Source organism: Rattus norvegicus, chromosome 2 (genome assembly GCF_021556685.1).
Source record: "Rattus norvegicus strain SHRSP/BbbUtx chromosome 2, alternate assembly SHRSP_T2T, whole genome shotgun sequence".
Taxonomy (NCBI): domain Eukaryota; kingdom Metazoa; phylum Chordata; class Mammalia; order Rodentia; family Muridae; genus Rattus; species Rattus norvegicus.
In genome coordinates, this window is record NC_141535.1 from 224,816,783 (window position 1) to 224,827,951 (window position 11,169).

The following is an 11,169-nucleotide window of genomic DNA, read 5'->3' on the forward strand; positions in this document are numbered from 1 at the left end:
CCTGTGTAATGACATCATCCCACAACAAAAGACCGCTGTAGAAGCATTAATTATGGCATTGCCCTGAGACTGAGCAGAGAACTTGAATACAAAAAGAACACAGTAGACTCTGTTATGAGGGGATCAGAAAAGAATGCAAAAATGGTGACTGAGAACCAAGGGTGCATTTGTCATATAATGCAGGATCAAAAGGTACCAATGAAATAAGTCAATCAGATTTTACAACTTGCTCACAATTATTAAGATTATCAAGTATAATTCATGTCAGTAGTGAGGGCAGGAGCCATTTTGAGAGGTCTAGGGAGTGAATATTGTTGAGGGGAAAAGCCATGGTATTAAAAAAAAATTGCTAAGAATTTTTGTCTGAGAAGAAAAAGGAAGAACCATTAAGGTGGTTAGTTTCTGTCTTCTTGACACAAGCTCGTGTCATCTCAGAAGAGGAAATCCCAACTGAGAAAATGGCACTATAAGGTTGGCCTGAGTCAAGTCTATGGGGCATTTCTTCATTGTTAATTGATGTGGAGGGTCCAATCCACTGTGGGCAGTGCTGTACATGGAGTATCTAAGAAAGCAAACTGAGCAAACCAGGAAGAGCAAGCTAGGAAGCAGTACTCCTCCACAGCCTCCATGGACTCTAGGTTACTGACTTGAGTTCCTGCCCGGATTTCCCTTTATGATGGACTATGAACTCAAGACATGCCATGTAAGCTGAAATAGACCCTTCCTTCCTCATATTGCCTTTGGCAGAAAGCACACGAGAACAACTGGATCAATCAAGATCAGTAGTGGCTGGGCTGGAGAGAGGACGTAGGTTCAGTTCCCAGCATCTATATGGAAGCTCACAACTGTCTCTAACTCCTGTTCCAGGACACCCTCACACAGACACCCTCACACTGACACCCTCACACAGACATACATGCCAGCAAAACACCAATGGATTAAAAAAAAAGTGGGCTTGGAGAGATGGTTCAGCCATTAAAGGCTAAGCTCACACACACACACACACACACACACACACACACACACACACACACACACACACACAAAATCAGCAGTGAGGAATAAGACTGCCAGAACAATTAAAGAAATGCAAATTGATAAACTAGCTAGTGTTACCTTTGTTCATTTTTTTTCCTACTGCAGATACATTGTGTCATTCATGTTCTCATCCAAAATACTGGCAAAATGTCAGAACAAAGACAATAGAAGGAATCTTAAAAGATGCCATTGAAGTCCTTTCCCCAGAGGTTCCCAATCACAGTTAAAATATCTTTTCACATGTTCAAGCTCTGTTTTAATTCTTTTTCCCATTTTGAAATCTCCTCTGGTGGTCTACAGTCTATTTATACCTATGTCTCCTTTGTCCTTCGTGTTGAATCCTGTACCCTGTCTTCCTGGGCTTCTCTACAAATACGGGGTGGCAGAGCATCCTGGGTTCTTTGCTTTTCCCCCCTCCCCATGCTTGTCTTTTAAACCAAGGATCCTTCCACTTCTCCTTTTCACATATGGTATTGTGAAAGTTCACTTCCTTAGCTGAAATCTCAAGTTAGCTAAGTTTATTCTACAGACCAGATGATTAGAAACCTGCCTGTACTATCACCCCAGCCCTGGTACAACTTCTCTTTATTTATAAATCCCCTAGCCACTAACAAGTCCTAACCTCATGTTCAGCAGACAACAAGTTAAGGTTAAATTTTTTCCCTTTATTTTTAAATTTTCAAATAAGAATTTTTCTCTTTTCTGTTCTATAATTATACGTGTGTGTGTGTGTGTGTGTGTGTGTGTGTGTGTGTGTGTGTGTGTGTGTGTGTGTGTATGGCTTGGATTCAGAATTTCTTAATTGTGTTTCATGGCTTACTGGTTAAAATTACCTATATATCAGACAGGAATGTGATAGTAGGACAAAGGAAAAGGAAAAAGGGCAGAGCCAGTGTTTAAAACTTTCTCTGTCATCAGGTGGCTGAGTTGGTATTCTTTTGTTTCCTGTATATAAGCTGCAAAAAATATATATATATTTCTGGAACTATCTTATCAAAGGTGAGTCAATAAAAGCCTAGTCTTCCCTAATCAACTCAGAGACTGCCTATGATAACACCTTTTTTTATGATTTCAATAAAGTGTATCATCAGATTCTAATCTCAGTGTCTACATACTGAATGCTGGATACTTGAGAGCTTTTTGTTGATACAGTCTCAGTCTCTCTCTCTCTCTCTCTCTCTCTCTCTCTCTCTCTCTCTCCTTTGTGCCTCGCTGGTTTGGTCTTTCTTTCTTTCTTTCTTTCTTTCTTTCTTTCTCTCTCTCTCTCTTTCTTTCTTTCTGAGTTATTGTGTTTCTTATGACAGCATTTTGATGTCCCCGGAGTACAGACAGGACTTGACTCTGATGAAATATTCTAGTCTCCTCTCTCTCTCTCTCTCTCTCTCTCTCTCTCTCTCTCTCTCTCACACACACACACACACACACACACACACACACACTTCTTTGGCATTCGGTTTGTTTTCTTCTTTGTTGTGGCTGTTTAGTCAGCAAAACCAATAGGAATTTTTGTTATCTGTTTCCACTGGCTCTTTTCTCGCAACAGGAATGGCAACTATGCTGCCGGCTTTGTCTTACTGAACACTGCAGTGACCCGCTTTCAGCAGAAGCCTGGGTCGGAGACATGTCATTGAGTCTGAGTTAAACTGGGAAAATAGTCTGTATTGACTGAAAGAAGCAGCTCGAAAAAGGCTAAAGTTTGGAAAGACTTGTGAATAATTAAGAAGAGGGAGTGCTAAGCCAAGTAGCCATATTCTTAGTGTATAGTCTATAGAAATCGAGAGTAGGAAACAGATGGAAGTTGAGGTATAGACTCAATATCTCTGGGAATGTCAGATCAGAGATTATTTTTGGAAATGTAAAAGGAGGTTTGCGTGTGGGAGGAGCCCAAAAGCTGCGACAGATCCTGGGAGGTGGGGGGGGTGGGGGGTGGGGGGGTGGGGGGTAGGGGGGGTGGGGGGTGGGGGGGGGGGGGGGTGGGGGGTGGGGGGGTGGGGGGTGGGGGGGTGGGGGGGTGGGGGGGTGGGGGGGTGGGGGGGTGGGGGGGTGGGGGGGTGGGGGGGGTGGGGGGTGGGGGGGTGGGGGGGTGGGGGGGTGGGGGGGTGGGGGGGTGGGGGGGTGGGGGGTGTGGGGGGGGGCTGCTAGGCAAAGAATGAAAATTCCAGCCTCAGGGTCAGGGGTACCTAATTGGTAGAGTAGCTACTTAACTCTGTTGTCACACCGATTACATATATTTTCAATTAGCCTACAGTGAATTTTCAAATTTGAGCTACCACCGGGTGATTTATAACTATTTTCCAGCCAGAGCAGGGTGGTTCTGTGTGATTTATTTTCAGTTGCGTTTTTTTTTTTCCTCCCTCTACCCCTGCGTTCTAGAAGTATCTAGTGTAGTTAACTCCTCTGTGGATTTTTTTTTTTTTTTTTAGCTTCTAGAGATCACAAAGTAGATGGAGTCCCTAGATGGGCGAGGCGAAATAATGAAAGGATTTAGCAGACTTAAGGACCAGCGCAAGACCAGGCGCAGGAAAAGCCGCAGTGTGTGCGTGCTTGACAGGACTTGTAGTGCTCATTCAATCTTGGGGAGGAACAAAGGGCTGGCAGGTGAAAGAGAGCAGCAGACACTGTCAGGCCAGGTGTTCAGCATTAAGGCTCGCAGTGCTGGAGATCCCAGATGGCTTGAAAGAGAGGTGCGAATGAAATGACCCAGAGAAGTCAGGAGATTTGAGGGGAAGGCAATAAGCTACATTTAGGGACTTGCAATTAGAGGAACTTCAATTGCTTGGCAGTTACTTGAGTGATAATGAATGTTTGAATCATCCTCGAGCAGGGGACAGAGCTATTGATTTCTGAAGAAGTATTGTCTACCCTTTTTAGTGCCTAGTTGTCCCCAGCCCCTCTCTGTCGTTGCTTGTTTTCATTTTTAAGAAGCAGGTCTGTTTTTAAAGCCAAAATGCAAGAGAAGAGCTTTTAATTAAGTCTAGGCTAGGTAGTCATGTGTATCATGGAAAGAGGAGAATGTATAAAAAATATTTAAAAATTCATATTGCCATATTATATATAATATGTATATGACACATGATTTGTATATCCTGTATACATTATATCCTGTGTATATTAGTGTGCACACAAAATGTTCTTGTACAGGGCAGGTGCTAGTGGTGTACCTCTATTTTTTTTTGACAAAGGAAGGGGAAATACTTATATTTCTCACTTGTGTTCTCTATCAGTATGTATGAATTTTATTTTTTTCTAGCAAACAAAATTACCCAAGGGTTTTTATGAGTAGCATAAAATAATTCATGTGAGTTTTTATATAATGACAGGTATGTCTGAATCTCGAATCCGTTTCAGGTTTTGAAGTAGGTGGCTGACAAATGTCTGTGCTGATGGTTTCTCAGAAACAGTGATGTTACCGCATGAACACGACTGTCACAAGTTAGTTCCAAGAATCCCCTAAACTGATCATACTGTAATACGCCTATTTACTCTGCATTCTTAAAAATAAGAACAGGTTTCCAGTGATGAAACACACAATGGAGGTGACCAGTCATAAAATACTGCAGAAAGAAGAGAAAGGTTCGTGTGTCTCGACAAAATTAATATGAATATATACTACAGATTTTTAAAATTAGCCTCTCTCTACCGGCTGTTGTTCTTAAAAAATAAATATTTTTATTCATTCCTTGAAGGTTTCAACTATCTATTTTGAACATATTACTCCCCAACTCCTCAACTCCTCACAGACACACCTTCATGCCCTCTCACTTCAAGCTTGCTCTTTGTGTTGTCTGTTTGCTCGCTGGATTTAAGTTCACAACCTAACCGTTCCAGTCTTCGTTCTTCATTTAGTTCTAGGTTTGGAACTACCCACCGGAGTGCGTCCATCCGACCAGAAGCCACACCTTTAAAGAAAACGGACTCTCCCATCCTCAGAAGACACTGGGGCTCAGGAAAACTTCCCCACTCCGTGCTGGAACATTGGCTGGCTTTTGCCAGTCTTAGGCAGGCAGCCACAGCTGCTATTGATTTTATAGAGTTAGAAATTATCTCTTAATACATCAAGAAAGGTCTGATGGGAGACTGCATTTATTACATTCCTGCTTTGCACTGTAGAAGTGCTAACTGACCTCTGTTTTGGGGCAAGTCTTTCAATGACTTTGCACAGCAAACAGTCTGGGAACATGCTGCTTTCCTCCATATCGAGGGAGACAAGAAGGTACTCAGATATCTCCTCTCTGGTCTAGCTCATCTCTTGGAGTGATGCAACCCCTAACTACTGAAGCTGTTAAGTCCTACATATAAGGCTGAAGAACTTTTTTACTGTGGGCATACTTAATCATGATGGACACTAGACAGCAATCAAACATCAGGCGTGTCGATTAGCCTGTGCCACAAACCCTAGCATATTTGCTACATTGTGCAGTGTTCTACTATTTTAGGAATTTGTAAGTTAAGAAAAAATTATGTGCTGTGTACAGAAACATGTTCTAAGTTTTACATTGCTCTAAGATATTTGAGATAAAAATACGCTGGGATTTGTATTTTAGATATGTATAAGGGTTATCGGATTTAAAATGTATTTAAATGATAGCAAGACTATCAATTGTAGGTGATAATTCACTGGATATGAATGTTAACACATTATCAAGGTGATCATGCCTTCAAGTAGAGGCAATACAGAATACCTAATGAAATAAAGCTTCCTTTTTTATTAGCCAGTACACATTGCTAACAGTAGTTCTTGTCATTTTCCTCCATGGGTATTAATGTAACAATAATGAAAAAATGAGTTGTTACTTTTGCTAGAAAGTTTGTATTTCTGATAGATAATATGCAGAACTAGGGTGGTGGTGATATTTATCTAATAAACCCAGGATACTGGGGTTAAGGTAAGCAGAAAGTTTCTCAGTATATATTGGGCTCAAAGTCTGCCTTACCTTGGCTCCCGGGAATTGCTTGTCTGTTCTCGGTCTCTTAATTATATAAATTATATAAAAATTTCAACATAATGGGTGCAGCAAATCATATCTGGCATCAGAAACTCAATTAGTGGTTAAATTTGGGAGAGTCACTGGGTTGCTTTGAGGATCTTGCATCTCGTGTATAAAATGCACAATATCCCAGCATCGCCCCACACTTGGGATGAGGCTCAAATTAAATGGTGTGCATGAATGTGCTTATAAATCACTGTTATGTACAAATATATCATAACTTGGGATCATAAAGTGGATACATTTATAAGACTTAAAACAAAATTGAATAATGTGTCTTAGTACTTTTGCCAAAGTCTTTTTCTAAATTTATGTTGCTTCATGAGTCTGAGGACTGCTTACCAGAATCTACACATTTACTCTGATGTGGGAGTCGGCCAGTTTTACATCAAGAAAATGCAGTTTTATGACTTTGGAGGATGATGTCAATGTCTGTGTTCTCTATGCTGCTGGCCCTTGATGAATTTGCTCTAACAATGATAATTTTGGACAGCCAGTCCTATTCCTAGGCCAATAAAGTTGTTAGTTCATAGGTGAAGAAGAAAGATGAAAGCTATAAAAACTAAAATACAACTTCATACATTTGCTTCATAATAGTAAATTCCGAAAACATAGGCTAAAGTATGAAGGTCTCATAAGACAATGAGATGGTCTAGGAATTCTATGCCAAACCATGTATTTGTGAAGAAAATAGGGATATATTCTTCAAACATGTATGGTCTCAGGAGACCACTATTTTACCTTTATTTTAGCAGGTTAGGAAGCTGAATGGTAGAGCCCTTGCCTAGCATGTACAAAGGCCTGGGGAACAAAGATGACAGCTAGGCCAACCCATGTAAATATATTAAAATTGAAATTCTGAATTTGCATTTAAAAAAACCTTAAACTTGAAAGCCAGATAATAATAGTAACAGGAAAGGCAAACCAATCACAGACTAGCACAAAGTCAGATATTAGGATTTAATACAAAAAAACAAACACATATATGTTCACTAATGACACTAGGTACTGTAAATTATAATACATAAGCAAAAAGATATTTTATATATCAAAACTCAACAGGGCTATCCTTTCATTTCCATTTTGATACATTAAGCATGTAACGGCAGGGGAAGTATCAGTCTGATGAGAGTGAGGGTTAACCACTAGGTGGAATGAACATGGCTTTTAATTTGGAATTCTTTCAAGGCAATGTCTAGTTTCTAGTTTTATACAATGCCATGTTTTGCTTTTACACTCAGGAAATTAAAGAAGAGGACATAAGAGAGCCATTGACAAATTCTGCGTGCAGGATTTGAAAAGCAGGCCTGCAGGACAGGAGGAACAAGTACCCAGAAATGGAGGATCGGGAGAAAGAGGTAGGCTACCTGTCAAGGTGCATGGTGAGGTCAGTTGGGGAAGCTAGAAGAAGGATGAGTCACCCCACCCCATCTCAGTTCCTGTCATGGTCCAGAGCTGTTGTCTGCCTGACAGTGGGTTCTCGGCGTTGAGTGAATGATGGAATCCATATATTCTTTAGACAAATTTGGACTTGAAGAGAAGTTGGTTTCTGTGTAAACAAATGGATATTCTAAGATATATGTTTTTTATATTGTCATCCATCTTGTTTTTCCCATTGTTGTCCTTTGTTTTAAAAATCCAAAATTCATAACGTTACCACAGTGGTGAGGTGAGGGCTCGGTTGGATAAATCAGCCTCTGAACTTAGATTTTTTTACTTACTTTTTTATTTTTTGGATAGTCTAGTGTAGATGACACAGTCCATTCAACCTGTCCGCTGCTCCTCGAACTGGCTGGCCAGTTCACCTGATTTTAGATTTAAACTCTTATTTGCTCCTTTTCTTTTTCAGTACATTACACTCACAGTTTGTCCTTTAACATTTCCTGTTGTGAATTCATTAAGGCAGAGTTATATTGTAAAAGTCCCAGAGAGCAAGACCCTGTCCCAATCCTTTGCAGGTTCTTATTTTTCTACACAGAATTCAACCACAATTTATGATTCACCTTGATCGAGACTTTTCAAGGCATTCAGTTTAATTTTTACACAAATATTCTTTTCTGGTTTGTTTCTCCACACATAAATAGCTTGTAGTAGATTTATTGAAATTTAAAATGACAACCATTGAAAGGGAGTAAATGATTTCCAAGACCACCTCAGCTGACTTCTAGTAAATCTACAATTCAAGGGGTGACAATATGGAGTGGTTGAGCAGCTGGGAACACAGGGAAGGCTGTAGAGTCTTACAGAGAAGCAGGGTGTTGACTGAACAGAGGCCAGTGTTGAGATTCTACTGCAAGACTCATATTTTCACTAGAGAGAATAACAAATAGGACCAAAGACCCATATCTAAAAACAGAACCAAGAACAAACACACAAAAAGTCAAATCTGAAACACGTCTATACACCAAACTGTATACTCCAGATAGTCATATACTTCTTCAAAGAGTCTGACAGCACAGCAGAATACACGCATGTACCTGGATAGAAAATAGGACACTTCTTAATGTGTAAAAAGACAAAACAAGGGAAAGTAACAAAAGCCTTGGAACTTCATTAATCAGAGAGAGATTAAAATATCGTTTGCGATAAAGATGCATTTCAGAAGAACTAGCATTTAGAGCATTTTCTTTGGCTAACAGTTGAGGTGACACAGTTCTAGTAAAAGTCTTAAAAGATACTGGTTGAGAGTTAGCTTCCATGGTGGTCCCCCCCACCCCCTACTTTCATTTAATTCTCCTTTGAAAAGCTTCAGGAAGCTAAACTATGCAATAGAAATGAAGTTGAATCATTTCATACAGTAGCTGAAGTCAAGCCCAGTTTCTTTTTTTTTTTTTTTTTTTTTTTTTTTTTTTTACCATTTGGACTTCTATAATTGTTTTCTATTTTCCATAGGTTCCATAAAGTTTTTTTTTTATTTTATTTTTTTTTTTTATTAACTTGAGTATTTCTTATATACATTTCAAGTATTATTCCCTTTCCCGGTTTCCCGGCAAAATCCCCCTCCCCCCTCCCCTTCCTTATGGGTGTTCCCCTCCCAACCCTCCCCCCATTGCCGCCCTCCCCCCATAGTCTAGTTCACTGGGGGTTCAGTCTTAGCAGGACCCAGGGCTTCCCCTTCCACTGGTGCTCTTACTAGGATATTCATTGCTACCTATGGGGTCAGAGTCCAGGGTCAGTCCATGTATAGTCTTTAGGTAGTGGCTTAGTCCCTGGAAGCTCTGGTTGCTTGACATTGTTGTACTTTTGGGGTCTCGAGCCCCTTCAAGCTCTTCCAGTTCTTTCTCTGATTCCTTCAACGGGGGTCCTATTCTCAGCTCAGTGGTTTGCTGCTGGCATTCGCCTCTGTATTTGCTGTATTCTGGCTGTGTCTCTCAGGAGCGATCTACATCCGGCTCCTGTCGGTCTGCACTTCTTTGCTTCATCCATCTTGTCCAATTGGGTGGCTGTATATGTATGGGCCACCTGTGGGGCAGGCTCTGAATGGGTGTTCCTTCAGTCTCTGTTTTAATCTTTGCCTCTCCCTTCCCAGCCAAGGGTATTCTTTTTCCTCATTTAAAGAAGGAGTGAAGCATTCACATTTTGATCATCCGTCTTGAGTTTCGTTTGTTCTAGGGATCTAGGGTAATTCAAGCATTTGGGCTAATAGCCACTTATCAATGAGTGCATACCATGTATGTCTTTCTGTGATTGGGTTAGCTCACTCAGGATGATATTTTCCAGTTCCAACCATTTGCCTACGAATTTCATAAAGCCGTTGTTTTTGATAGCTGAGTAATATTCCATTGTGTAGATGTACCACATTTTCTGTATCCATTCCTCTGTTGAAGGGCATCTGGGTTCTTTCCATTTTCTGGCTATTATAAATAAGGCTGCGATGAACATAGTGGAGCACGTGTCTCTTTTATATGTTGAGGCATCTTTTGGGTATATGCCCAAGAGAGGTATAGCTGGATCCTCAGGCAGTTCAATGTCCAATTTTCTGAGGAACCTCCAGACTGATTTCCAGAATGGTTTTACAGTCTGCAATCCCACCAACAATGGAGGAGTGTTCCTCTTTCTCCACATCCTCGCCAGCATCTGCTGTCACCTGAGTTTTTGATCTTAGCCATTCTCACTGGTGTGAGGTGAAATCTCAGGGTTGTTTTGATTTGCATTTCCCTTATGACTAAAGATGTTGAACATTTCTTTAGGTGTTTCTCAGCCATTCGGCATTCCTCAGCTGTGAATTCTTTGTTTAGCTCTGAACCCCATTTTTTAATAGGGTTATTTGTTTCCCTGCGGTCTAACTTCTTGAGTTCTTTGTATATTTTGGATATAAGGCCTCTATCTGTTGTAGGATTGGTAAAGATCTTTTCCCAATCTGTTGGTTGCCGTTTTGTCCTAACCACCGTGTCCTTTGCCTTACAGAAGCTTTGCAGTTTTATGAGATCCCATTTGTCGATTCTTGATCTTAGAGCATAAGCCATTGGTGTTTTGTTCAGGAAATTTTTTCCAGTGCCCATGTGTTCCAGATGCTTCCCTAGTTTTTCTTCTATTAGTTTGAGTGTGTCTGGTTTGATGTGGAGGTCCTTGATCCACTTGGACTTAAGCTTTGTACAGGGTGATAAGCATGGATCGATCTGCATTCTTCTACATGTTGCCCTCCAGTTGAACCAGCACCATTTGCTGAAAATGCTATCTTTTTTCCATTGGATGGTTTTGGCTCCTTTGTCAAAAATCAAGTGACCATAGGTGTGTGGGTTCATTTCTGGGTCTTCAATTCTATTCCATTGGTCTATCTGTCTGTCTCTGTACCAATACCATGCAGTTTTTATCACTATTGCTCTGTAATACTGCTTGAGTTCAGGGATAGTGATTCCCCCTGAGGTCCTTTTATTGTTGAGGATAGCTTTAGCTATCCTGGGTTTTTTGTTATTCCAGATGAATTTGCAAATTGTTCTGTCTAACTCTTTGAAGAATTGGATTGGTATTTTGATGGGGATTGCATTGAATCTGTAGATTGCTTTTGGTAAAATGGCCATTTTTACTATATTAATCCTGCCAATCCATGAGCATGGGAGATCTTTCCATCTTCTGAGGTCTTCTTCAATTTCTTTCCTCAGTGTCTTGAAGTTCTTATTGTACAGATCTTTTACTTGCTTGG

General features: G+C 40.5%; 1 long non-coding RNA gene across 1 annotated transcript; it reads left to right on the forward strand.

Moving 5' to 3' along the window:
- Positions 1–2,537: 2,537 nt before the first annotated feature.
- Positions 2,538–5,756, forward strand: LOC147996562 (uncharacterized). Its single transcript, XR_015676972.1, has 3 exons — positions 2,538–2,841; positions 4,387–4,611; positions 4,885–5,756. It is a non-coding gene; the product is annotated as an uncharacterized LOC147996562 (long non-coding RNA).
- Positions 5,757–11,169: the final 5,413 nt, after the last annotated feature.